Genomic DNA, 24,729 nt, shown 5'->3' with positions numbered 1-24,729 from the left:
ATCCCGCGTGCCAAAGGACAGCGCGAGCTCTAGACCCAGCAACATCTCAAATGCGAATTCCAACCAGGGGACAGATTTCGTGGGCTCCTGAACAGAAACTGCCATTTTGTCCTGCTCTGAACAAAGCCAACCTGTCACTCAATAAAACCAAGGCCAGAAATGCATCTTGCTGCTTTGTTTCGGAACAAGATGATTTGTGCATTGATATGAAAGAGGGGTTTTTTAATTATTTTTTTAAAAATCTAATTTCCTTCTAGTTTAACGGAAGAGTTTCACAAGGAAGCTGGCATGCAAGACTTCATAGTAAGAATAAACAAGAGCACTTTAGAAAGCTCTTTCAAAGCTGCTGGCTTCTTTCCTCTTCCTGATTATCAGAAGGCCGAGTATTCAGGGAAAGCAACCTGCTCCTAGGTCTTGTTTCAGCCGGGGATTTTACAGCATGAAGTGGTTTTACTCCAGGTTGCAGCTCCTGGAGTCAAGTGATCTTAGGAGAAAAATCAGCTTTCATTTGAAATAAATAAAAAGAAAAGCACGTCTAGACCCTTCATTCTTATAACAAATAGCCTAGTGTCAAAAAATGATCTGTTTCTCAAATGCTATACTTTCAAGGTGGGTTTTTGTGTGTGTGTGTGTCTGGCTGCTCAATCTACCATTCTGCAAGCAACACTAGAAGGGAAGTCCCATGTAAAATGAAAACCTGTATATTCCTATATAATAGATGCTTAGATATCGCAGGCGGATCACCAGGAAAAATCTTAGGGATCAAAGCTCTACTAGAGGAGGTGAAATCTCACCATTCTGTGATCTGGTTCTTTGTTGCTGCCATCAGTATTGGATGGTGTGATGGCAACTGCAACACAAGGGAGGTGAAGGACTACCTGACAAGAACTGGGCTGCAAACCTTCACTTCACAGAGTGCAGCAAAGAGCTATTGAGAAGGAGTATGTCCCTGTTTCTTGAAAAGGGTGGCCAGAGTCTCCATTTACTCAGCAGCATGTGGTATTCATACAAGGTAGACTTGCCACGTTGCTCTTGACAATCCAGGTTTTTTCAAATGGGAAAGCCCAGCAGCTCACCAAAGCATAGGGAGACAACCAAGTGTTGCAAGGGATGCTGAAAGGCAGAGCTAAGTGGCCTCAATGAGATGACATCCACCCCCTTACGTGAGAACTGGCTCTGGGCCAGCATCTGCAATCACGGACCTGAGGATCTAGTTCCGATGTACTCGTGAAGAGGAAAAAAGCACAAATTTATGACCACTGCTAAACATTTATTCTGGTAGAGGCTAGGAACACAAGCAACATCAGGGCCCCTGCAAGTAGACAGAAGACATCCCTCCTCCAAATAATGCACTATTAAATAAACAAGAAGAGAAACTGAGGCCAGAAACGAACTCGCTTGCTGACAGTCACTTGGTGGGTCAACAGCGGAGTGCAGAGCCCAAGCGTTGGGGCTAAAGCACTTCTTAGGACAGAAAATGCCACTGGTCGGAGGCTTGGCTGCTCCAGATGCATTGCAGAGCATCGCTCGGGTCAGCTCTCACCCCTGGGGGAGGCCGAGCGGAGCAGGGCCAGGCTCCCACCAGATTTCATCCCTCGCTAAAGCTGCCCGCATCTAATGAGCACGGGATCCCAGCGAAGGGATCCCTGTCACGCCCTGGGCTCTGGCAGAAACGAGCGTGACCGTCTGCCTTGCCGCCGGGTGGGAAGGGGGCACGGCGGCAAGCCGCCGGGCTGGGGCGGTGGGTGCGCAGCCGTCAGGCGACGCTGCCCGGGGGGGCTGTGTTTCTTGCCTCTTGTGTGGGAGCTGCTGTTTCAGGCCCGGGCTGGCACGCAAGGCAGCAGAGTTAGTTGTTATTAATGATCCTTCTGGCTCTCCCCGGTCCCACAGAGACATTCCGGCTTTAATAAGCCACAGCTGGAGCGAGGTTTCCGGGCCGGCAGCTGAGGGGGAAAGGGAGCGCGGGCGGGCGGACGGGCGGGCGGCGTGGAGCCTGCCGGTGTCCAGCTCACGCCTGCCATTTCCCGGAGCCGGGGCTGGCGGGGAGGAAGGAGCCTCGCAGCCCCCTGAGTACGGGAACCGCTCCAGGGCCCTCCCGTCTCCTCCTCCTTCCTCATCCCCGGGGCAGGCAGGGAGGGAAGGCTCCCCAGGGGCTCCGGGGGCTAAGAAAAGCCTGCTTAAAAGCCAAGAGCTAAGGGGGAAGTCAGTGGAAGGGGAAGAGGAAACCTCTTCCTCGCTGGAAGCAAAGGGAGAAAATGGCAGCATGCCCAGAGGGAGCGAAGCCCCCAGCCCCGAAGCCCCCAGCTTGCTTGACGCCCCGCTGCCGTTTCTCGCCCCTAGACCGAGTCGAGCGAGCCGGGACATTGGCAGTGACCTTGGGGAGGAACCGTGGCCCATTTCCACCAGCCGCAAGAGTCGGCGAAGCACCTTCTCCTCCGCGCGTGCAGGCGGCGCGGGGGCCGGCAGCCCGACCGACCTCGGCGCTGGCCGCGGCCCAGCCTTGGCAGGCAGAGCGTGAGAAACCAGGGGGCGACACCCAAGTGTCATCACAGCTGCAAAAACTGCTGAGCAGAAAAGCCTAATTACAAAAATATGCGCCCGGAGGCTTTTCCGTGATGAAAACAGAGCCGCGTTTTACCCTCGCCTGCCAGAAGTGCAATGCGAGTTATTCTCTGCTATGCAGTGTGGGATTTTTAACTAGGCGGGGGGGGGCTAGGGGAGGCCGAGGTCTCCATAAAGCAGGGTTGTCATCGCCAAGTGTGGCATATCTGGGAGATGAAGGAGGAACATAACACACCCCATTAAAATTAACAAAGCCCTTTTTCTTCCTGCTTTTATTTTTCTCCCTTCTTCCCCCCTCCCCGCTCTGGCTTCTTGGCTGCCGCTATTTACAAAGTGACTTCAGAAACTGATAAAGCACTTTAACCGCAGCCAAATACCATCCTGGCCTCACATGGCAACGCTCAAAGGAATGCACCACCACCGCACAGGCATGACATTAAAATGGAATCTGCTTGGTTGACGTGTGCAAAAAAAAAAAAAAAAAAAAAAAAAGAGAGGCATGTGCCACCGTGTCCCCAAGGCCTGCTTCTCTATGCCCTTGACACGTGTCTTAGAGGCGGGCAGTGCCACCAAGTCCGTGGCTCTGCACTAATTTAACCTCGGTGTCAACAGAGGACAGAGCCAAAAAATCAGGACTTCTGCAGCGCAAGAGGCGATCGCATCCGTTGTGAAAGCAGATGCAAGGGTCTGTCCCTCCTCCAACACCTCGTCCTGGCAGGGAGGAGGGACACCAGACCTGTCAGGCCATGGGTCTGCGCTGGGCTCAGCTGGTTGTTCTGGTAGCTGCGGTGATGACAGTGGGGAGGACCCTGCTAATTGCACATCAGCGCACGCGGGAGATTGCTACGTGGGTGAGGAGTCTGATGCGACCTCAGCTTCACACCCGGCACGCTGTGATGTGGATCTGAGGGGAAACGCTCTTTGCGCCCACCTGGCCACGGCTCCGGGCATGTGATAACCCACACCTTCCCCCTGGAAGGTCCTGTGCGTCTTATCACCCTCCGGGGCCCGTGGGGAGCGGTGACACCACATCACGGCTGTCCCCGTGGCAAAGATCCAGCATCGGAGACCCAGCAGCACAGCAAGCTGTGCCTTGCTTCTTCCTGAGCAATTCTCAGCCAAAAGAGTCCACGGACTTCCTTAATGTCCCCATTGCTTTGCAGCAGACAGTCTGTCAGGGCCAGCTGCACCTGCGAAATTGTCCCCGTCCCCAAGCTGCCTCTCTGCTGGAGGACACTCTCCCCATGACTTGCTTGAATTCCCAGCTGAGAGGGGCTTACTCTAACGCCTCTGGCTCTGTCCCAAAGAGAGCTCACATCCTCTTTTCTGCCCCTTCTCCTGCAGGAGGGAAGTCACAAACCCTCAGGTTGTTCTCAAAGTGGTTGTGCACCCACACCCCAAAAGTTCATTTACACTAGGAGGTGTTTGGGCCTCCAGGAAATCTCTGCTTAGTACTTGTGCACTTGAGTAGCCTTAACTTGAAGCAAACAAAGGTTATGGTCCAGGTGTAAATATAAAACACGTATCTTTATTCTTTATCTAATCAAGCTTACATTTTTATCTTTACTGCTACTGGTGTTTAAATGTTTGTACTACTTTTTTAACTAGCTAATGTAAAAGGGACCATAAATCTGAGACAGACTTCCATTGCAGCGGTTTTCAGTTCTGCATATTCTTTCAATTAATATCAAACTTATTTCTTAGAGTTAGTAAATGTGCCCCAAGACAACCATGGCCATCATCAAGGTGATGCTTGCTGACGGTGAGATGCCTCAGAAATAGTTATTTACTCGTCCCAGACACATTTTGCCCCTCTGTCTTCTAGAACTTGGTTAGGTCACATTAAATACAGTGAAACAAGCCTGACAGCAGTGGCATTAGCAGAGCTTTCTACAGGCTGCCAACTGTTTGCCAGGCTGCAGGTCGAAACCAGGAAGGTGTATTTATTTCCAGAAGCACTGTAAAGACTGTAAGAAAAAGAAAAAAGACCCGTGTAAAAGTGTTGTCTGAGGACTGGGGAGATGTGTTGGGTTGACAGAACTACATACCCAAGCTGTCCCTTTGTATGCAGAACAAGTAACAAAGGCAGAGGAGAAGCTTTTCCAGTGGAAGCCCTGCTGTGAAAGAGGCCACCTCCAGGGAGGAGAGTGGAGTCTCAGGCTCTGTGTTCCTCTCTGCCTTTGGCTTCTCTGCTGGGACTGTCCATCACGGAGCCCATTAGCAGCCCCTGAAATCCCCCTTTTCCATCGGAAAGACACGTGTCCTCTGGGAAACGGACTGCAGCTGTCTGCCTGTTTCCCACATGCAACCAAACAGGCATCACCAGCAAGAGCCTTTGGTGAAGCCCTGGCCCAGGAAGGGCGAGAGTGGGGTGAGCTGCTCTGCGGCGTGACCGCTCCTCGGAGACAGCCAGTTCCTCCTTGAAATCACGCAGGTGGACTCCCCCACCACTGTGCTCCTTATCGATGTGCCAAGCAGGCAGAAAAGAGTTGACCTCCCATAAAATCACTGGCAAGCCAGGGTCGTGGAGGTGGTGTTTGTCTGTGTCAGGGTCAAAGCGAAGGGGACAAATTCCAGCCATAAAAAAAAAAAAAAAATATATATATATATATTAAAAAAACAAAAGTGGAGAGCATTGGTGTTGGCAGTGCAAAAAGAGAAGTCAAGGTACATGCCATGAGTCACCTGCTTGGAGCTTTCCAAAGGAAATGAATGGGTATTTCAGTACAGAAAGCAGGCAGGGTGCGGGGGAAGCCTGCAAGACGTGTCAATCTGTTTACCAGTGGGCAGTCCTACCAGATCCAATTAAAGGGGAGGTTCTGACCATTGATTGCCACATCCCCATTGCCCTTATCAGTCTCTTGTGTGATACCATCTCTGCTTGCAGTTCAGGTAGCCTGCCAGACAGACAGGGAGGGGCAGAAAGGCAATGGGAATGATAAGCACCATGCGAAGGAAACGTGCTGTCTCCCACTAGTTCTCTCCTGCGCAGGGACTATGTGGAAACGGGACCTTTCTCCTGAAGAAGCCTGGAAATTACATGTATCCTGGTCTATGTGCAGGAGCAGGTTTTTCCCTGCTTTTCACCCATCAGCCTGGCAGAGCTGGAGCAGATTACAGAAGAGCATGAAGGGGAGACGGAAGGGGAATTCAGTTTCCCCTTGTGCAACTTGAAGAGTTATTGTTTGCTCCAGGAGCACTCAGGGCAGAGTGTGGACTACATGAGAGTAGCACATGTCCCTCCAAGAGCACATCTGCATGGTCTTTTGCTTGGCACTGTGCTAACTGAGGCCACAAAGCTTGCGGTTTGGAGCTAGTTCATGTCTGCCTGGCTCGGAGCTCACTCACAGAGGCCCTATGGGATATATGCTGCTGGCTAGTGCAGCAGAGAAAGAGGGAAAGACCCTACAGCGCAAGCTGCTTCCAGGAACCAAATCCCTCTACCTCTGCCGAAGGAGTATGTGTGATGTAATGTGTGCCTTAGGTCTCGGGGACCCAAGATGCAGTTTTTACAGTGCCCTCCCAAACCCCCAGATTCTCAGATCTGATCCTTCGGAGGACAAAGAGGTGGCATTCCCATCCTCAAGCAGCACAAAGAAGAGAATTTGAACAAACCCTTTATTTTAAGAATCCAGGCCTCCTCATGCAGTAACCGGGATTTGTTTCGGAGGCTGAGGAGGAACCATGGGACCTTTCCTGCCCATCCAGTGCTATAGCATTAAGAAACCGAAACCATTTTGCTGCACCAGCTTATATCCCGTTTCACCAACTGATGGGAGCAGAGCTGGAGATAAAGGGGAAAAAAATCTAGGGCAAAACCAACCTCAAACTCCCCCTCACCTCTGATTTTGTCAGGCTGATTAAAGTTGCACTGAGCCTGGTTGGTGTGATTGATCCCTCTGCATAATGACTAAAGCTGACCTATATTATCAAATCGATACCTTGAACAGGCTCTTTCCCAAGGCTGGCAAAGACAGCCAAAGCTTTCCAAGCCACCATGCTACCACTTGGACAATCCTGCACCCCACTTTCGATCGGGTGCATCTGGCAAGCAGGGGACTTACTTCAGGAGGAACACAAAAAAATGCATTACCCAAAGTGAACCCACACCTGGCAGTTACGGAGAGGCTGTAATCTGGAGGGCGAAGTTTATTTAAAACCCACACACTAAACTAACCGTAGAGGCTCTAACCTCACCCTGCCATCCAGAAAACATTTGTTTTCAGTGGCCTGTAAGCCAGACACACTGTTTACCCCTGGCTTGGACTTCTTGTTCTCACCTCAGTGCCAAGGTGGCAAGGTTACACCAGTTTGTACATTGACTGCAAAGAAGAATCCTGCAGCAAAGTTTTTGCCCGAATCACTGATGCTCCAAGCAAAGCGAGCTCTGCCCTGATCCCTTTTCCTGAGCAGGCCTGGCTCCTGTCCGGGCATTGGGAATTAATGATGTCATGTCCCTTGTCTGGCTGCCCAGCCACCATCCCATCCCATCCCATCCTGTCCCATCCCATACCGGTGCAAACGCAGCAATGAATCGGGTGGCTCAAAGCGCTTTGAAAAGGCACTGAAAGAGGAACTGTGAGTGCTCTGGCAGGGAGGGGAGCCGAGCGGGGAGAGCGAGGTGGGAGCACCAGTCACATAATGACCACTTTCTTTGTGCGATAGGCTGTCTGCTTCGTGCCTGGGAAAGGCAAGCCAGGCACGCAGCCTGCTCTGCCACCCACGCAGCCCGGGACTGGAGCTGCTGTCGTGTGTCAGAGGAGAACCTCGTCAACCTCCCCGCTTACCCCACCTCCTCCTCCGCTTGCTCCTCGCTGCGCCTCCCGCTCTCCTCCCTCACCATCGCTGTCACTCGTGCAGCACACGCCGGGAGGGGTGCAGCACCTACTCGGCCCTTAGACCTGCCAAGGTCCACAGAACTGGGCACACCCCCCTTTCCCAAAACTCTTTGTGCTGAAATTTCAGAGTGGGATGGAGTCGGGGCGGGGGACACACACACACACACACTTCTCCATTGTGCCCAGCTCATCCTGAAAGCACGATGTATATTTATACGTTTGCACACATCCCCTCCCCTTCCTTCCTTCTCTCCATTGCTATTTTTTTCTCTTGCTCTGTATTTCTATCTCTGTCAGCCTCCCCTCCGGCTTTGTGAGAACAAACATTGCACCGTGGCTAATTCCTATCTGCATGCTCTAGCCAAAACACAGGGAGCCGGTAGGCTGGATAAAACTAATGGTCGGTTCAGCGCAGTCTCCTATCTCTGACGGTGAGCAGCACAAGTCGACAGAGGATGGAGTGCCCCTAAAACACCCTTTCAGAGCAGCAGCCTCCTCCTGGATAACCTACTGCCCTCGACCAAAAACTCCTACACGTAGACAGTGCTGGGTTAGTTCATGCCCCGAGCACAATGCTTCATCCTGCTTACTGTAACGGGATGTTTCCTTGTTATTCAAGCAAACACCTAATCCTGGCGATGGCATAGGAGTACCTAATCCTCGCTCCGTCTAATCCCAGCTGCTCACTGCCTGCTTGGTGCTGAACAATCCTGCACGGAGCCTTTTACGTGGAAACGAAAGCCAGAGAATCACCTAGGTGTAAGTGAAATGCATCCTGTACGGGCTCTTCTCGGCTCCTTCTGGGTATTCCTAGATGCTGGATGACGTGTTCCCAAGGGTTCACTCATTTTGGGCACCCGACTGGAGGCGCTGTACAGACCTGTGCAACTGAGACCCTGCAGTTTTAGGACTCATGGAGGCACCCAGGTACCCGCGGGAGGCAGGATGAGGATGAAAACTATTCAGTCTGCTCTCCTGCAATGCAGCGGCGGCTGCCACGGTGCCCCTCCAGCTGTGGGGTTTTAAACGTCTTGTGCAACCCAGGGCATGCTTGGCTGCATGTGCTGCAGCCTGGAGAGCAAGACATGGGGGCCAAATACTCAAGTCTCACACTGAGAACATGAGGGGTAATAGGTCTAGGCAGGGGATGTTAATTCTTGAAAGAGCTGGATGCAAATAGCAGTAGCTATCTTCAAAGGGAGGAGAGATTCAGATCTCTGTGTCCCTCAAGGTACTTCAAGAATGGGGAACTGAAACTCATCAGCCCTGGCCTGACACAGCACAAGGATCAGCTCAGGCACGGTCGGCTACGGGCTGGCGGGCTCGGCCCCGAGTGATTGATCGATCGCCTGTTTCGGCCGCAGTCTGAAGAGGTCGAAGCGGGAGCCCCCCTTTAATTGCTGTCTAATCTCCCCTTCCCAACAGGCAGGACACTGCCCAGCCCTCCATTTCAGCAGGTGTGTTGAAATAAAAGTGACAACCGATTAAACAAATGACTTTTCAAAAGAAGCCAGCGAGCTGGCCTGAATGACAGGAGAGGCTCTAGGGTGATGCCTCTTTGCCCACCGTTCGAAGAGCCTGCCCTTGGAGAAGTTAAGCCCAAAGCATACGGAGCTGGAGAACCTTGGGAAGCAGAGCGCTTTGTGCTTTGCTTCAGTGCTGTCCCATGAGAAAAGGGGAGCCTTGGGTTGGTTTTTTTTCCTCTTTCTACCCCTTCTCTTATTTTCTGAAGTTAAGCCGTTGGTGTGAATGCATCAGCCAGTATTCCAGAAACCCAATTCATTTTCCAGTGACATGAGTTTGCCTTTTAAATACAGATACAAGACAGATTTTTTCTTTTGCCCAAGGAGAAGCGAAACGTCCCTCTCTTCACTTCTATCTGTTCGTTATTGTGGAATGTCAAAGCCTTCCGTGCAAGTGTCTCCAGTGGATTTCCCGCACCCACAAGCGGTGCCTGGCTCCCCGTGGCCACGCCAGGCCTGCTCCAGAAGTGCGCAATGCCCACAGCTCACTGGAGGAGAGAGGAAGAGGCAGCCCCAGTGTGTTTAAGATTTTATTGTTGCAAGCTGCTCCTGTCCTAGCCACATCCGAGTACAAAGGCCAAATTTGTCATTCCTGATATAAACTTAGATGCTAAAAATAAACAAGACAGCTTAGAGGAATGAACTCGCACCGTGTCCACTGCGGAAGCCAAAATACTCTCTTCAGATGGCACTGTCCCCCCGCCTCACTGGTAAAACAAACTGCTAGGACTCAAGACTCCTAGGTTTATTCCCCACTCTCTCTCTAACTTGCCATGTGGGCTCAGCATAAATCACTTCTACCCTCTCCGTACAGCCACCTTGTAAGTGCGTACAATAACCTCGGCTTCCCTAGGGTGTTGTGAGGTTTAATTGCTTGCAGACTGCTCTGAGGTCCTCGAAGATTTGCAGAAGCACAAACTAATATTAATGCACAAACTCAGCGCACACATTTCACATAGTTATCTATCCTGCCTGGCTGAACTGCTTCCCGGCATTTTGCTCAGATGATTTTGCTTCATTTAATCCATTTTAATTACCTTTCGCTGATTGCTTTTGCCCTTTGTTTCAAACATTTCAAATTCCTAATTGCATCTCTGGGTTCTCCCATCAGTTGTTGTCATGGCTGGTTCTTATCAGCAAGGCAGGGGTTTTCGTAGTTTGTTTTCAGATGCTCTCATGTACTGGTGAGCGGCAAGGCACGCTGAAACCCAACTCGGGTCATGTTTGTTTGTTTGCTTTACTAGCACAGGAACTAAGCAGGTTTTCACAGTTTCTCCAGGAAGGGCCACCCATTTTGTGGTCTGCACTTTGCTAACAGACAATTTAAGGCTTGAAAGCAAACAGACGATTTTGTCTGCCTCCTGTCGTAAATTAGTGGTTCCTGTGCTTTTTTGGGGGCAGCTGCACCAGTTAACCAGACTGAGACCTTGTCTGAACTGTTCCTGAGTTTCAGCCCAGGGTGGTTTCGGGGATGCTCCAAACCCCAGGCTCAGAAGGAAGCAGCCCAACCTCCACTCAGCATCATCATTCAAAAGCAACTTAAAAGCTGCATGTGCCGGCAGAGGAAACAAGTATTAACCCCCTCGTCCCCAGTAAGACAGACGCCTGGGCCTCTACTGGGACTTAAAGGATGAAACCAAACCTATGGCAGAAACTCAGCACTTGTGAGTGAAGGCCAGTGTCCACCAGACTCGATATGGAAAGGAGGAGGCGAGGGCAGCCTGTCCTTTGCTCTGCAAAACCCAGTCTGGGGGTCAGAGCAGCACGCAAGGTTTAAAACAGAGCGAAGCAGAGCGCCGCCAGGTACCACGGCTCACCAAGCGAGGGGAGAGAGAGAGGAGGCCAATGCCCCTGGAAGCCCTGCAGCCAGCCCTTGCCTGGCAGCACACCGCTCCTGGACCTTGCCTCGGGGAGCCCGCAGCAGCGAGGGCACTCCTGGCCCAGCGTGGGCATGGCCAGTGGCACAGCCGTCCCCTGCTTGGGGCCCAGCTCTTGGTATCAGCTTGTTTCAGGCAAATCTCTTACGAGGGATCATGGAGCAGGGGCTGCAGCCCTCGGGCTCGGGCCACGCAGCTCATCTACCCCAGCACGAGCTCACAGGACACACAACCAGTGGCTTTCTTGTTTTACCGGGGGTCCCTCCAGCGCGGGGCAGGGCACAAGGGTGCAACTCCTCGGGGGGTGGCTGCGGCGATGCACACCCGCGAGGCGGCGTGGCGCGGCGGTGCGAGGCACGCCCAGCTCCGGCGTGCCGCGGGGGTGACGCACGCAGAGCAGGCAGCCCACGCCGGGGCACACGCAGCTTGGGTCACGGTGAGCCGCGCGGCCCGTGGCCCTGGGCCGGGCGTGTGCCTGCCCGCCGCCGGCAGGGCGGGGAGGGCCCCGGTGCCAAACGCAGAGCGGCGAGTCCCTCCCGGGGATGGCCGGGCTGGGCTCGCCCTGCATCGCTCTCGTCCCCCTCGCGCCGCTCCCCCAGCTCTGCCGTGGCCAGAGGGACACGTGGCTTCCTCTGCTCGGCTGCCGGTGGTTTGGGCGACAGCTCGTGCCCGGTGGCGTTAGCACTTCTTGTTTAACGCTAATAATAGCAGCCATGTGCGTATGATACCATCCACCACGGCAGGACCTGACCGGGTTGTAACCGCATCCCGAAGCGGACAGGCCATAAAGGCCACCACGGAGCAAATCAGGGACATTTCAGTGGAACGTAAATCCATTTCGGAGATTTTCTGAGCTTCCTTATCCACGTTTTATGAGTGTGGTGGCAATGAACTTCGTCCTGAGCTCTGCGTGTGCTGTGCTGACGTACCTCAACCTTCATTCTCACCTGACAGTGCCCCAGCCCTACAGCTCCCAGCCAGCCCCCTGCTCCGTGGTTCCCCAGACCGTGCCTCCCGTGTGACAGTTTCTTCATCAGCTTTGCCCCTGCCATCTAGGCCTGGCTCTTTCCGTGTGTCAGCTAATGTACTTCTGCTCTTTGGTGTTTATCCTGTCACCTTTTTAGCTCCTTCACCAGCGTGTCCAAGGTGGGGTTGTCAACTGGTACATGCAACAGCTTGCTTCTTGCCACTGTGACTTGCAGCATCTGTGTCTCATGTGTGGATTAATCCCGTGTCTTTATTTCCCCAAAGAGAGCTAAACCTTTATCTTTGCAGCTCCTTCTACCCTCTGCTCATACTATTCCCTTCAAAGCAGGCATGACCTTGGTGCCTCTCTACCTAGTGTGTGCAATGACTCGGGTTGTCAGCCAATATAACCTAAGAAGCACGGAACCATCAAACTAATTGTCACTTGTTTCCTAAAGCAGGATTTTCACTTAGCTTTTTGGTGATGAGCGTATGGTGAATACAACATTTCTGCTTCTTATTTAATGATCCGTTGACAGGAAAGATCGAGTAGGCAGAAATCTAAATTCTGGATTCTCTCCAATTTTTTATCCACAGGAGCCCAAGCCTTTCAGCATTGGGAAAGCAGCAACAGGAAACGAGTCAGGGGGAATTTTAGGAGCTGTTGAGATGGCTGCAGTGTTTTACATTCCCAGAACTCAGCAGGCAGGCAGCTGTCTGGGCTATTAATCCTTTCCAAGTTTCTCTTTTGCCCCACGAACACATTCCTATTATGCCCGTAGAACACGCAAGGCATGGTCCCATCCTCGCATGAGCCCCTTGCACACCGCGATGGGGAAACACCAGCAGCTGCGTTCCATCTCACTGAAAGGCAAAACGGGACCTGTGCGCCTGTTGCGCTTGCCTACCACAGACTTGGATTAAGCCTGAGCGGTTTCAGGGTTCCCTGCTCCCAGCTGGATTTCCCGTGGCAGCAGGCTGTGAGGAGCTGAAGGGAAAAGCTTGGAGAGAGACACCATTTTTTCCTCAGGAAGGCACAGGAAAGCCTCCCTGACCGAGCCGGAGCGAGCTGCGCTGCGCTTTTCTCAGCTGGATGTTGCTGTTACATCCGTGTTTTTCTTCCTCCTTGGCCCAGCTGCTGAAGCTGCTTTCCAGACCCCCCCCCCGAGCAAACTTGGATACTTCACAGGACTGTCTCCTCGCCCCATGCGAAAGCTGGCTGCGTGCATCCCCGGGGGGCTGTCTCCAAGAAAGCTTTGGAGCACAGCACCCCTCCAGAGGCCATTTGGACAGCCTGAGCATCGCCGCGTCGCACAGGAACAGCCTCCACCTCCACACGCAGACCCTCGTGCCCTGGGGAAGTTCCTTTCAGGTCAGGGTCAAGACACATCAGCAGGGCTGTGTGAAGGAAGCCGCTGCATTAATTAGAGGAGTTCTGTGGGTAAGCGGAGCGTGCCAGGCCCAGCAGACTGTCACTGGAACCTTACACCAGCGTGCAAGGCAGACGGGCCTCGGTGGAAAAATCTTGGCATCCAGAGGTTACCACTGCAGCCTGGCACGCTGTCAGCAGAAAATCCCTGCTGGCTGGTTTCTACCTGCTGAAGGAAATCTGGGCAGGAGAAAAGCCAAACCTCCTCCCTTTTCCACACTCTGTCCCATCCCGGCCCCCGCCTCCCCCACCGCCCGCAGCCGGCGCTTGCAAGCACCCCAAGCGGAGGCCAGAATTCCTCCCACAAAATACGGCTGGAACGCAGCCACGAACTGCTCAACCTAAACACAAAGGGGAAGACAAGCCTAAAATAAACACGCACGCACACAAGCGCACACACGCATGCACACACACAGCGCCGGGATGTTCAGGGGAGGCAGGAGGGGGAAGCGGCGGTGGGAGGGTGGCTGGGTGGTGAGGAAAAATTTCATGCTGGCCTCTTTAAAGGTGTGTTATTTGTTCAAGGCTGTCCAAACATTTGCGGAGCGCTGGCAGGCCCGGAATGTGTGCAAGAGCTCCGGCAGCGTGTCTTAGGCGTGGGAAAGCTCTGCTCTCCTCAACCTTTACAGGCTTGTTCCCCCTCAGGCAGTGATTCAATAAAACCCGCGCCAGAGATTTATTGAGCTGATAATGACAGCTTCAGTCAGCAGGCAGACACCAGCAAAGCTGGGGGAGAAGGGGGAGAGAGACTCCCAAGTCGCAGAGGAGGGAAGAGAGATCCCAGCGCCTTGCCTGGATGGGGCAGGGGCTCAGCGTTTCCCAGGGGTGGGCTGGAGTCTGCCCCTTGGGTACCAACGAGCCGGGCTTTCGGGACCCTTTCGCCAGCGTGAAGCCCCGCCAGGCGGAGGGGAGGGTGTGCCTTGCAGGTGTGCAGGATTCCCTGGTGTGGGAAGCGGCGGGAGGCGAAGCCGGCATGCTTCCTCACCCGGCCCAGGCGAGGTCAGGGATGTGGCCACGGGATGGGCTGGGTGCCTGCCCCCCCAGGGGGACACCGTCCTGCACGAAGCACCTGGCCGAGCTAGCCGCCTCCGGAGGGGCTGTGCCGTGCTCGGCCCCTGGCCCGCTGGGCAGGTTGCTTCACCTCCCTCTCCACCACCACCCTTTGACTGTTTAGCTCTGGATAATTCCCCAGCCTAGGAAACACCACTAAGCTGAGAAGGGCAAGCAAGAGGCTTGAGCTGCTCAGGGGTGTTTCTAGCAGGCTGCGCTGGATGCACGGGGAGTTGTTCTGCTCTTCATGATGGCCGTGAGGGCTCACTTAATTAAAAGCCTTGCTGCTGGTCTGGGTTGCCTAGCCCAGCTTGTGGTGCTTAGGGATAAAGAAAACGCCCTGTGAGAGAGCTCTGTGCCACTAGCAGCACCATTTCACTGGCCACTGAGGCACTGGCCCACTCAGGCCAAGCGTTGCTTTCCCTTGCCGTTTTCTCTAGCAAAACCCCTGGCAGATAAAAGCATGGAAGAGCCCAGGGCTCAGCGCCCGTGAGAAAGGCCAGCAATCCCACTTTGCACTTTCCTGCTGTCCCGCAGCATGTTGTGGTCAGCCTGGAGTTAAATCCTGTAAACACACCTGTGGTTATCAAGTCCGTTTTACCAGTGGGAAACGAGATAGAAGGGAAGTGACTCACGCTGCGAGGCAGCAGCGCGGCCAGGAACCAACCTTTCTGACTCTTTGCCCGTGATAACCTGCGGGCTTTGTGTGCCCGCACATACGTTTGGACCAGCAAGCAGCCAGGCGATAGGTGCATGTGAGGAACACGGTGTTAGGACTCCGCTCCGGCGAGCCCTGAGAAGCCCCGCTCTGGTTTTACCGGGGTGCAAAGCCATTTCAACGGCAGGGCCGCGCAGCGCAGCGCAGTCCTTACCTTGGGAGGGCCGTTGTGGCCGTTCTAACAAAAAATGCTTCAAGGAAAATCCTTCCCGAGATAACCTTCAGTCCTGTGTGCAGCAGGCAGGGAGACACGTATCTCTTAGCCTTGGCAGTCAGGTAGCTGAAGGCAATGGAGACATAGAAAAATGCGGCTAGCTAGCATTGCTGGGATAAAAGGGAACTCGCATTGCCTCTCTTATTTAATTATTACCGTCTGTGTTCTTTCTGGCATTGCAAACGTTTGGGAACTTGGCGGCTTATTGCCCATATTAATACAAAGTGTTTTCTCTATAGTGAGAGTATTCTGTGGTGCTGGAGGGGGTGGTTTTAGCATCACGCCCGAAACAGCGAGACTTTCTCAAGCGTTAGGTTCAAATCCCAGCAGGACCTAATGAGAGCTTCGTGTTGCTAGACGCAGAGAGGGAGTTTTGCGGGTGTTTCGGCTGAGGCCACGGCTCTGCATGGACCTTGTAGTTCCAACAGCCCTTTGCAATTTGGCTGTCAACAAAGAGGGCAACTGGTTTCTATAATAAACACCCGGGGATAGATTTTCAAAGAGCAGAGGCCCTGACTCGTTTGGGTGTGTGTAATTTGTAACAGAGAGCAAATTCAAGTGTCTGGATTGCTGCCTCTTTCTGGCTTGCACTTGGGTCTAACATTTGGAGTTGGCTTTGGTGGATGCAAAGGAAGCCGTTCCTCTGACAGTACAAGCCCTGGTATAGTAGAGCTTCCCCGGTCTTGCTGTTCGGTGTCTTCAGGATTGCAATTACAGGTGATCTCCCAGCTGGGAAAGGAAAGCTGGCTCTTTGCTCTTAGACAGGAACAGCCTTAGCTCTTACCCTTAACTTGCCTTCTCTGACCGTAGGTATTGATCCTTTGCAGCACCTGTGGTTTCACCTGCAATTAAAGCAGCACATTTTTGTCCTGACTTGATCCTGCTTGGCCTGTAAGGGCCCTTCAATACCAGTTTGCTCAGAGGGAGCTACCTCTCCATAATCTCAAAGGTGCTGCTGTCTTTGCCCTGGCTTGTTCTCTCTCCCTCCCTGTGATGGAGTCCCCAGCTCTTTGGTGGGGTGCCTCTGACCTGAGTAGCACCCAAAGAAAAGGGCAACAGAGGTAGGATTCTAGCTGCTGGGCAATCCCATAGAAAACTGTGCTGTATTGCAACTCCAGTTGTTACAGCCCTCCAGGGAGCCAGGGATGCCAACTGATGAGAAAGCCATATAGGCACCGCATTAAGACACTGGGAAGATGCAGAGTTGCTCTCTAGCGTTACACTGGATGTGTTCTAAACCCACACGTGAGTTCGAGGGGAGGCACAAAGATTGTTTGGAGGAGGGAAAAGCTTTGCTTAGAATGAGAAGTGCAGTCTTAGGTCTGCAGAGTAAGTACAGCTCAACCAGCGACTGGCACAGACTGGGCTCTGCCAACTGCAAAAGGGACAGAGTAGTAGGGGCGCTGAATCTGCAGGTGGGGTCTACCAATAAAGTGTATGTCCCCCCTTCATAAGCATCCCACTCCTGGCAGGGGAGGCGGCAGGGGGTGCAGAGTCCTCTCCTTTGCCCTCGTCTCTTCCTCCCCAGAGCCCAAGCCAGACCTCGCCACGTTATGCAACCCTGTCTGGAGCCCTGCAAACAAAACAGCTGGTTGCTCCGGAACATGCCGCTCTCCTGCTGACACCAGTCCAGTCAAGTCATGGATCAGATGACTGCTGCCCAGAAGCAGGGCACACTGTCCAGCTGCTCAGTGTATCCTCAGACAGAACTAACTGCAGCCAGGACGGAGCTCTTCTCTTTCCGTGACCGTAGTTTGACTGAAGAGAGCACCCAGCTGTCTTCCCGGACCTCTCCAGGGGCTGGCTGAGCACAGCACGTGCAGCGTCTGCTCAGCCACAAAGCCGTCTTTCTTTCCCAGCAGTGGCACGAGTCGCTCCGGGAAACGTGCGCTCTTGGCAAAACAGCCCCTGCTCCTGAATCACTGCCTGGCACAGCTGCCTTCAGCGGGGCGACTTCCTCCTTGGGTGGCAGGTACCGAACAAATCTGCTTCTCTCGGCGCTGCCCCGGGAGAAGCCGCAAAGATATTGCACACGTGCGTGCAGGCACGCACCCCTCGCCTGGCTCTTCCAAAGGCGCCGCGGGATCCCCAGCCTCTTCAGCATCTGTTCCACATCACCTTCCTAGTTTTACAGGCTCTGTGGACTCACTCCATCCTCTCCCAGATGTTTCCAGCCTCTACATCCCCTCATGGCATGAATACTCCTCATAGCACCGAGGAGCGAGCGCAGATGTTTCAGTTCTGGAGCGAGCTCTGGTACAGGGTGTGCGCGAAGCTGCGCAGCCGAATGCACAGGCTGCGGGCAGGGGTTGAAGCTGGGAGCTGTGGCGTCAAGCAGCAGCCTCTCCAAGGAGCAACCCTTCTGCGCTGTAAGCCCAGTTCCCCACCCTGCCCAGCTCGGGGAGCAGGCGCACTGGGTGTCAGCACAGGTCACCTCGCTCTCCATAGCCAAGGCAGCTGAGAGGCAGACGCCCACCATAATTTCGAGGACAAAGTCACCCCCGTGTCGTGCACAGCTGACTGCAAGACTCCATCATTTCCTCAGGGGCACTCACCAGCACCTCTCTCCTTCCCCAACCATCTCCTTTCCTCTGTGGGGTGGGCATCTGCAGTGGCTCCACTGCTGAGAGGGGTGCAGCACGCCGCGTGGGCCAGTTCCGCCGCGGGTTGGACCCACGCAGCAGCGTTAGCACCAGGCTGACAGCAGGGAGGGGCACTGGGAGCACAGATCTCAGGGATAAAGTTCGTGCTGTTGAGAGACTTCATCTTTACTGGTACATTATCGAGCCTGTTGGCTTCTAACACACTCCCGGGATGAAAGCACAAGGGGAGTGATTGTCCGAGTATTTACCAAAGTTTAGGTCCGATAAGCCCTGTTGATTTTACAAGTGCTCCTTGCGGCCCCGGGAATGACTTTATGGCTGGAGCTAGCAGGTGGAATACTTCACAGTGGAGAGGAAGGAGGGCAGACACAGCAACCAAACCCACCATTATCCACTTGTTCGCTGATTATTTCTGTGCAATTTAACTCCTTGCTAAGCACCCCACGTTCCCCCAGTGTGCTGTGTGCTTTCTATCACCTCCTTGCCGGCTGCTCACTTCAGGTCAGGAAAGTCCTCGTCAAATTCCTACCGCATACATTTTTCCTGAGACTTTCAAATTAAGGATGGAAACACGTCTTGTGTCTGTCACTGAGATCTCCTTGTCTATGTCTTTTGAGGAAGTGGTAGAGCATCTCTTACTAAAGATTTTTAGAAGTAGACCAGAAACCAGTCAGCACCAGGGTCTTGTATGGTGTGCATGGGCATTGATGCTGCCTAAGGATCTGAAACTAGAAAGGCAAAATAGCCTTTTGCATGGGCTGACAGGGCACTTCTCTGAGCTCTCTTCCCCTTAACTAGCTGCCTCTACATGCAGCTCCAGGCAGCATTCACACCGATGTGATACCAGGGCATTTCTGAGGGCTAAATGTCGTTGCTGGTAGGAACCGATGCCACAGCATTTCAGTTTACACCCCTTGAAGAGCTGACCATCATATTTTAGAGCGTTCTGCCTGCAAAACACTCCTCACCACAGAGCATGTGGCAAAGGAAGACTACAGTGCTGCTTCAGATTTTCAAGTAATCAGGGGTTATATGCTGTCACTTTTGCATGACCTTTCTGACTATCTTCAGTCCTCCTCTGTCCCTTCTCACTGTAGCTCTTTGTACATAGGCTTATATTTTACAGGTGGAAAAAAATGAGCATTAGTTTTTTACGGGCTCGATAACCCAACCCAACCCAACCCAACCCAACCCAAGCCAACACGTCTCAAATTAGGGACAATATAAACCCAGGCAGCAAAACAACGGGGCAAACCTTTGTAGCACCTGGGAAACAACCAGCTGTGCAAGAACCTCCCTCCCTGGAGCAGGTGACCTCACAGAGAGAGCTCTGAAATGAACAGAGACTGCTGAAGTCTTCATTTCCCTTCATTACTCAGGTTCGGCACCAAAACAATGAATCTTTCTGTAAATGCGTTTTACAGGGAGAGGCACCCTCACTGGGGTGAGGATGGGAGCTTAGATTTTTCAAATAGAAATAGTGAGGGGTTTGGCATCCTCAGGAAGTCAGAGTATCTTTGCTTTTAGTATCTCAGATGTTAGAGGAAAGCATTTGAAGTCAGACAAAATAAATAATTCAGTTTCTATATTAGCACAACAGTTTCCTCTCTACTAGCTCTGCCATTTGCCTACGATTCTGGAAAGCAGCCTTCTTGAAGATGGCATTTAAGTGTTTTCTTAAGTGCTTTTAGATTCAACAAAGCTAAGCGCCTGTTTAAGTGCTGACTTGAGCTGGGGGAGGCCTTCTTACATTCCTGCCTCTTTGATAAGAATTCAGATAACATACATGTCTGCATGTGTGACCCTCAATAGAGCGTCTCACCAAGATAGCACATGAAATCTGTGTGTATTTGTGTGTGTGCATATATCTGCCTGCATTCATATGGAGATGTTTATCTGGCTATTAAAACAAATAAAAGGCATCTAGTTGTAAGTGCCCTCTTCCCGAATAACGCTGATAATTACTGTAAACATCCCCAGCGCTGGAAGGCCCTGCTTGTTTGATGTTAGGTGACAGGGCCTGGTTGCCCCACGTGCTGCTATCTCCTCAAAGCCTACCTGCCTGCCAAAACCGCAAACGCTGCTGATACTCCAGGTATCGGCCATCCTGGCTGCTGTAGCAGCCTCCAGCTCTCCAGAGCGGGTCACTGCGTAATTAGCGATATTACTAATGGGTAGGAAACCTGAAGCAGCCGGTGACGTCCAGTCCGGGTGGAACAGTGGCCCTAGGCTAGGACCTGCTGCCAGTCCCTGGTGTATGACCGGATCTGCGGCTCCCGCAGCCCGCGGGGGGTTATGACCCGAGAGCCAGGCTCGCCTTCCCAGCCCTGCCGCCGAGCAGCGACGCCAGAAGGAGAAACATCTTAGCTGCCACGCTGCACCCGCTCCTCAGCCACGGCGAAGAGCTGAGAGTGCCGCCGTGGCCGCCCCTGTTCGAGCCAAGCCACCGAGCGGGGGGGGGGGTCTGGCACCATGGCTAATCTGCTTTAACCGGCTCATGGAGCACCCTGGTCGTGCTGCTGAAGAGAGGAAACGCGGTGCTGGGCTTTCTCTTTTTTTTTTTTGGCGAGTATCTGTCGAACAAAGCGCCTTTCTTCCCCGGCAGACTGGCTGACCTAACACAAGGGGAATTGTCCTCCCCGGCACAAAGGGCGGGGGCGGGCGCCGCCGCCGCGGAGGGCGGAAATGGCCGGGTTCCTCGCTGGGCTGCACCTGTGTCCGCGGCCTCCAGCCCCCCGCCACGCCGGCACGGATGCCCGCGCCGCCCGCCGCCCCGGTCCTCACCTGCCGGGAGGCACGGGGCCGCGCCGTGGGAACTCTCCACCCCTCCGCTCGCTCGCGGCCAGACCTCCCATGGGTCCTGGGGCTGGGCCCGGACGCCCAGGTTAATGAATTGCACCCACCAGCAAGGGCGGTGGGAAGAAAGGGACTGCTCCAGGGAGTCGAGTGGTGTCAGGCCCTTAAACACGTTCTATGCCCCGTCTCTTTATCAGCAGCCACGTCGCCCGGCAGAAGTTGCCTAATCCTGAAGTGGGAGAGAAATCCGCCCGCTCCAGGGCGGTTTCAGCCACCGTCGGTCCGGAGCGAGGCAGGGGCACGTAGGCAGGCTGGGAGAAGGGGCAGCGGCAGCCGTGCGCGGGAGGGGAAGGCTGTCACAACCGATGAGAGGCGGGTGGGTGGCGGTGTATTTGTCTCATGACAAAGATGCCCTTGTGCCCCCCCAAGGCCAGAGCAGAAGATGTTGATGGGAACTGTCTGTCCCAGGCCGAGAGAGCGCCACCATCTCCAAGAGCAACAGGGAAATTGTAACCAGAGCTATGAGCATCAATGGGAGCGTTCTGGTTGCAGCCACAGGGTTTTAAAACCCTCTGACCGCTACGTAAATCTACTTGAAACGAATTCCGCTGAGACCTCTGGTTTCTGCAAGGTTCAGCCTTCAAAATGCCGCAGAACGCACACAGTTCTAGCTGAAGCCGTGGATGGCCCACAGAGAGCTGGGAGCCAGAAGCATCCTGCAGCCACACTTCTCCCTTCACCTTCCTTTTCCCCTCCTGCTCCTCCTTGGACATCCTTGTAAACCAAAGTGAGGAGCATCTAGCTGCAGAGGCATCCAAGCCATGCAACAAGGATCTCTGATTTTTCCTTGCACTTTGGGTTGTTGAGGTGCAGCTTTTCCATTCAGTCTCATTCGCGGCCCCAGTCCAAAGTCAGCTGTAAAAGGATGGGATCACCCTGCCTGCAGACCTGCACCCTCTTCCATGGAACGAGCCAACAGCAACCCAGTAGAGAGCCTGAGATCTTTGCCCTTTGCCCCATGGGCCCAGTCCAAGGGCTGCTGGTGCCAGTGGCGAAACCCCAACAGGCTCTGGGTGAAGTTCAAGCCCTGGACATCTCCAGCTGACCAAGGAGACTGCTTGAAAATGCGTGTGGCTCATCAGGACCTGCCCCTGGGTCCTGAGGCAAAAATAGGAGGATGGAGTAATAGAGGTGAGCTCGTCGCTAAGACATCCACGCAGGGGCTGGGCACCCCGCCCTGAGCACAGCAGCGGGCGTTGCTCATTTATTGTAACCGGCGTGCCCCGAGACAGGTCCCCAAAGGGTTTGCTGGAGGAAGACAAGCAGAGGGGGCTGTGGCACGGGGTCCAGAGCCGTGTCTGCAGCCGTGGGGCACGCTGTGAGGTGCTGCAGGCTGCCACGGGTCCCCGGGCTGCCCCCTGCCCCTCACAGCTCCCCGGGCAGAGCGACTCGCTGCCTTAGGGAGCCGGGCATGATTTCACCCAGCCGACCTCCACCCAGCCTGCCAGCTCCCTGGGCATTCACGGGGATGGTTTGGGTCAGGCAGCTACACCCGTGCCGAGCGCCTGCTCTGCGCACGGCCTGTTTGCAGTGGGCATAAAGATCTGCTTTGCTTTGCTTCTGTGGTGGCAAGTGACGGGCCAGGGCTCTGTCGAAGCTCCTGCTAGCGAGCGTGGAGAACTCAGCTAGGCCAGCGTATGAGCGGGAAGGTGAAGTATCGTGGTATTTTCTGCAATTTTTTACAAAAGGAGCACGGAGCAATTGTATAGAGGTTGGGATGGAGCCAGGGCCTCGGACTGTTTCTTCCTGAAGCCCCGATGGCCACTGTGACCACACAGGGTGATGTCTCAGAAACAATATCCAGGAATCCAGTGGTTAATCACAAGTGCCCTGCATTGTTCCTCCTTATGCTTCAGAGTCAACAACCCCAATGCACTCCTCTGAGCTCCAACCAGATCCCCTCCTCACTCCCCTGCGGTGATGTACAGGGGATGGGGAAGTGGGCAGAGGAAGGAGGGAGACGCCGGAGACAGCCTCTGTGGCCATGTCCTCACCCAGTGGCAGCAGTTTCCGTGTCAGGGAGTTCATGTCCACAGAAGAGGGAAGCCAGGGTGCCTGCACATTCCAGCGTGCTGCCTGCCCTGCCACACGCTGCCTCTGCCTTATTTCCTTGTGTGTGTGCGTGTGTGGTGTTGCCTTTGGCACCCGGGATGATGTTTACACTTTGCATTGAGAATAACACAACTTGATACGAATCTGGCTTGGGAAAAATAAAAAAAAATAAAAAAGGGAAGAAAGACAGAAAAAGCAAACCCCAAACTCTGCAGCTGAAAAAATACTGCAAGCTCCCATGGCAGCCAAGATCAACAGCAAGGACAGGCTACTACTCTCTAAGGGGGATATAGACGGGTTTTGCTAACCCATTCCTAATTTGTGATGAAAATAATCACCGAAGGACAGCAGATCAGCGCCTGCCCTGCCTGTCAGGGTGGCTCACCCTGGTGCCAGGAGAAGGGAGGGTATGGAGCAGCTGGAGTCCTTGCAGTGAACCAGTCTACTTTTGGAAACACTGGCGGTGCTTCCGAAGGGGTTAAACGGCAACTGGTTTCTGTTCCCCCCAGTATGAGCAGCTAAAAGCCTCTGGAAGATGGGAAGGTTCCCCTGGGGGGCTGGCTCCTGTTCCCTGTCCCAGACCCTGGGGGCCAGGTAGGGGTGACATGGGGTGCTCTCCACAGCCTGCATCAGCTGCTAACAGGCAGGTGGGTCCCAGCCCTTGAGCCTTTGCATCATAACGTGGGGAAGCGAGGCAGAGCTCAGAGATGCTGATCCCACCCCTTCTAACACAAAGGCCTTTTGCAGCTCATTTGTGGTTCTGTTGAGGACTTCTCAGGGCACTGGTGCTGGAAGACAGGGAAGGCTTTTTTTTTTTTTGTTGGCTGTCAGTTTTCCTTAAGGCCTGAAGCAGTGTCATCTGGATGGAGTGAGGAATCACCAGTACCTTCCCCCTGCCCTGTCTCTGTCAATTGTCTCCAGGACTTTCCGCTCTCGCCCACCTTTCCAGTTCAGCTCTTTTTCAATCTCAATAGCCTTATTGGCATGACACGGTTTGCAAGTATTGCCAAAGTCAATATATCAAATGTCCGTCCCTAGGAGCAAGCATTTCTCAGCGCAATTACTCCCCAAAGACTCATCGAATGCACAGGCCACGGCTGAACACTACGGTTTAATGTCCTCATTAAATAACGATGAATAACCACCCCACCCCCCATCAATGTCATTCTGGTTTCAGAGTACGCAGCCTCTTGGGCTCGGAATCTCAGGGCCACATGGGAAGAGCGTTGGGAGTTCATTCCAGCATTTATTTGGATTACAGGCGCCCATCCAAAACCAGGCCCCTGGTCGTGCCTGGCATCGCACATACAGAACAAGGAAAAGTCCCTGGCCCAAAGAACTTGGACAATGCAGACACATAAATGATTATTCACTTTACTGACATGCGAGGTGCTTCGAGACTTGCCCAGGGGCACGCAGTGAGTCAGCATCAGAGCTAGGGATTAAACCCAGATCTCCAGAGACTAAACTGCAGAACCAGTTCTCCCTCCAAGATGTAAATCCCAGCTCCGCAGGCCTTCCCATGGAATTTGCACCAGTGAGGCTACTGCAGGCACTCAGGAGACTCGGAGCAGCTCTGTCTCTGGCTAGGCAGTTCCTCCTCTGCTTCCAACGAGATGTGACTGGTGCAGTTCAGCTCCAGAGCTACCTGCATTTCTGCAGGGGCTGGCAGAGTGCCCGTGTGCTTACCGTGTGTATATAGCAATTCTCTGGGCACTTTGGGATCCTGGAAGAGGAAAGCCATGCACATGCTGTCAGCATCTTAATTCCGCTTTTCTGCTGCTTAATGTCTCACAGACAGGAGAGGGCTCGGATCCACGCTCAAATTACCACCGTGAGATAAATCCCCTGCTCGGCTGAGCGGAGGTAACTGACGTGTGCATGCTCTTATTCAGCAGCAAATGCAGGTTAATTCAGTTTAGCTTAGCTGGCAGCGCTGGCAACCGAAGCTGGGTTGTGTTACACAGCGTTTGCCGCAGGGGCAGAGCTGATGGGCAGGGAGTTGCCAAGGCTCAGCTGGTGCATGGTGACACAGAAAGCT

Source organism: Leptosomus discolor, chromosome 20 (genome assembly GCF_034619465.1).
Source record: "Leptosomus discolor isolate bLepDis1 chromosome 20, bLepDis1.hap2, whole genome shotgun sequence".
Lineage (NCBI taxonomy): Eukaryota > Metazoa > Chordata > Aves > Leptosomiformes > Leptosomidae > Leptosomus > Leptosomus discolor.
This window is presented reverse-complemented; position numbering follows the sequence as displayed.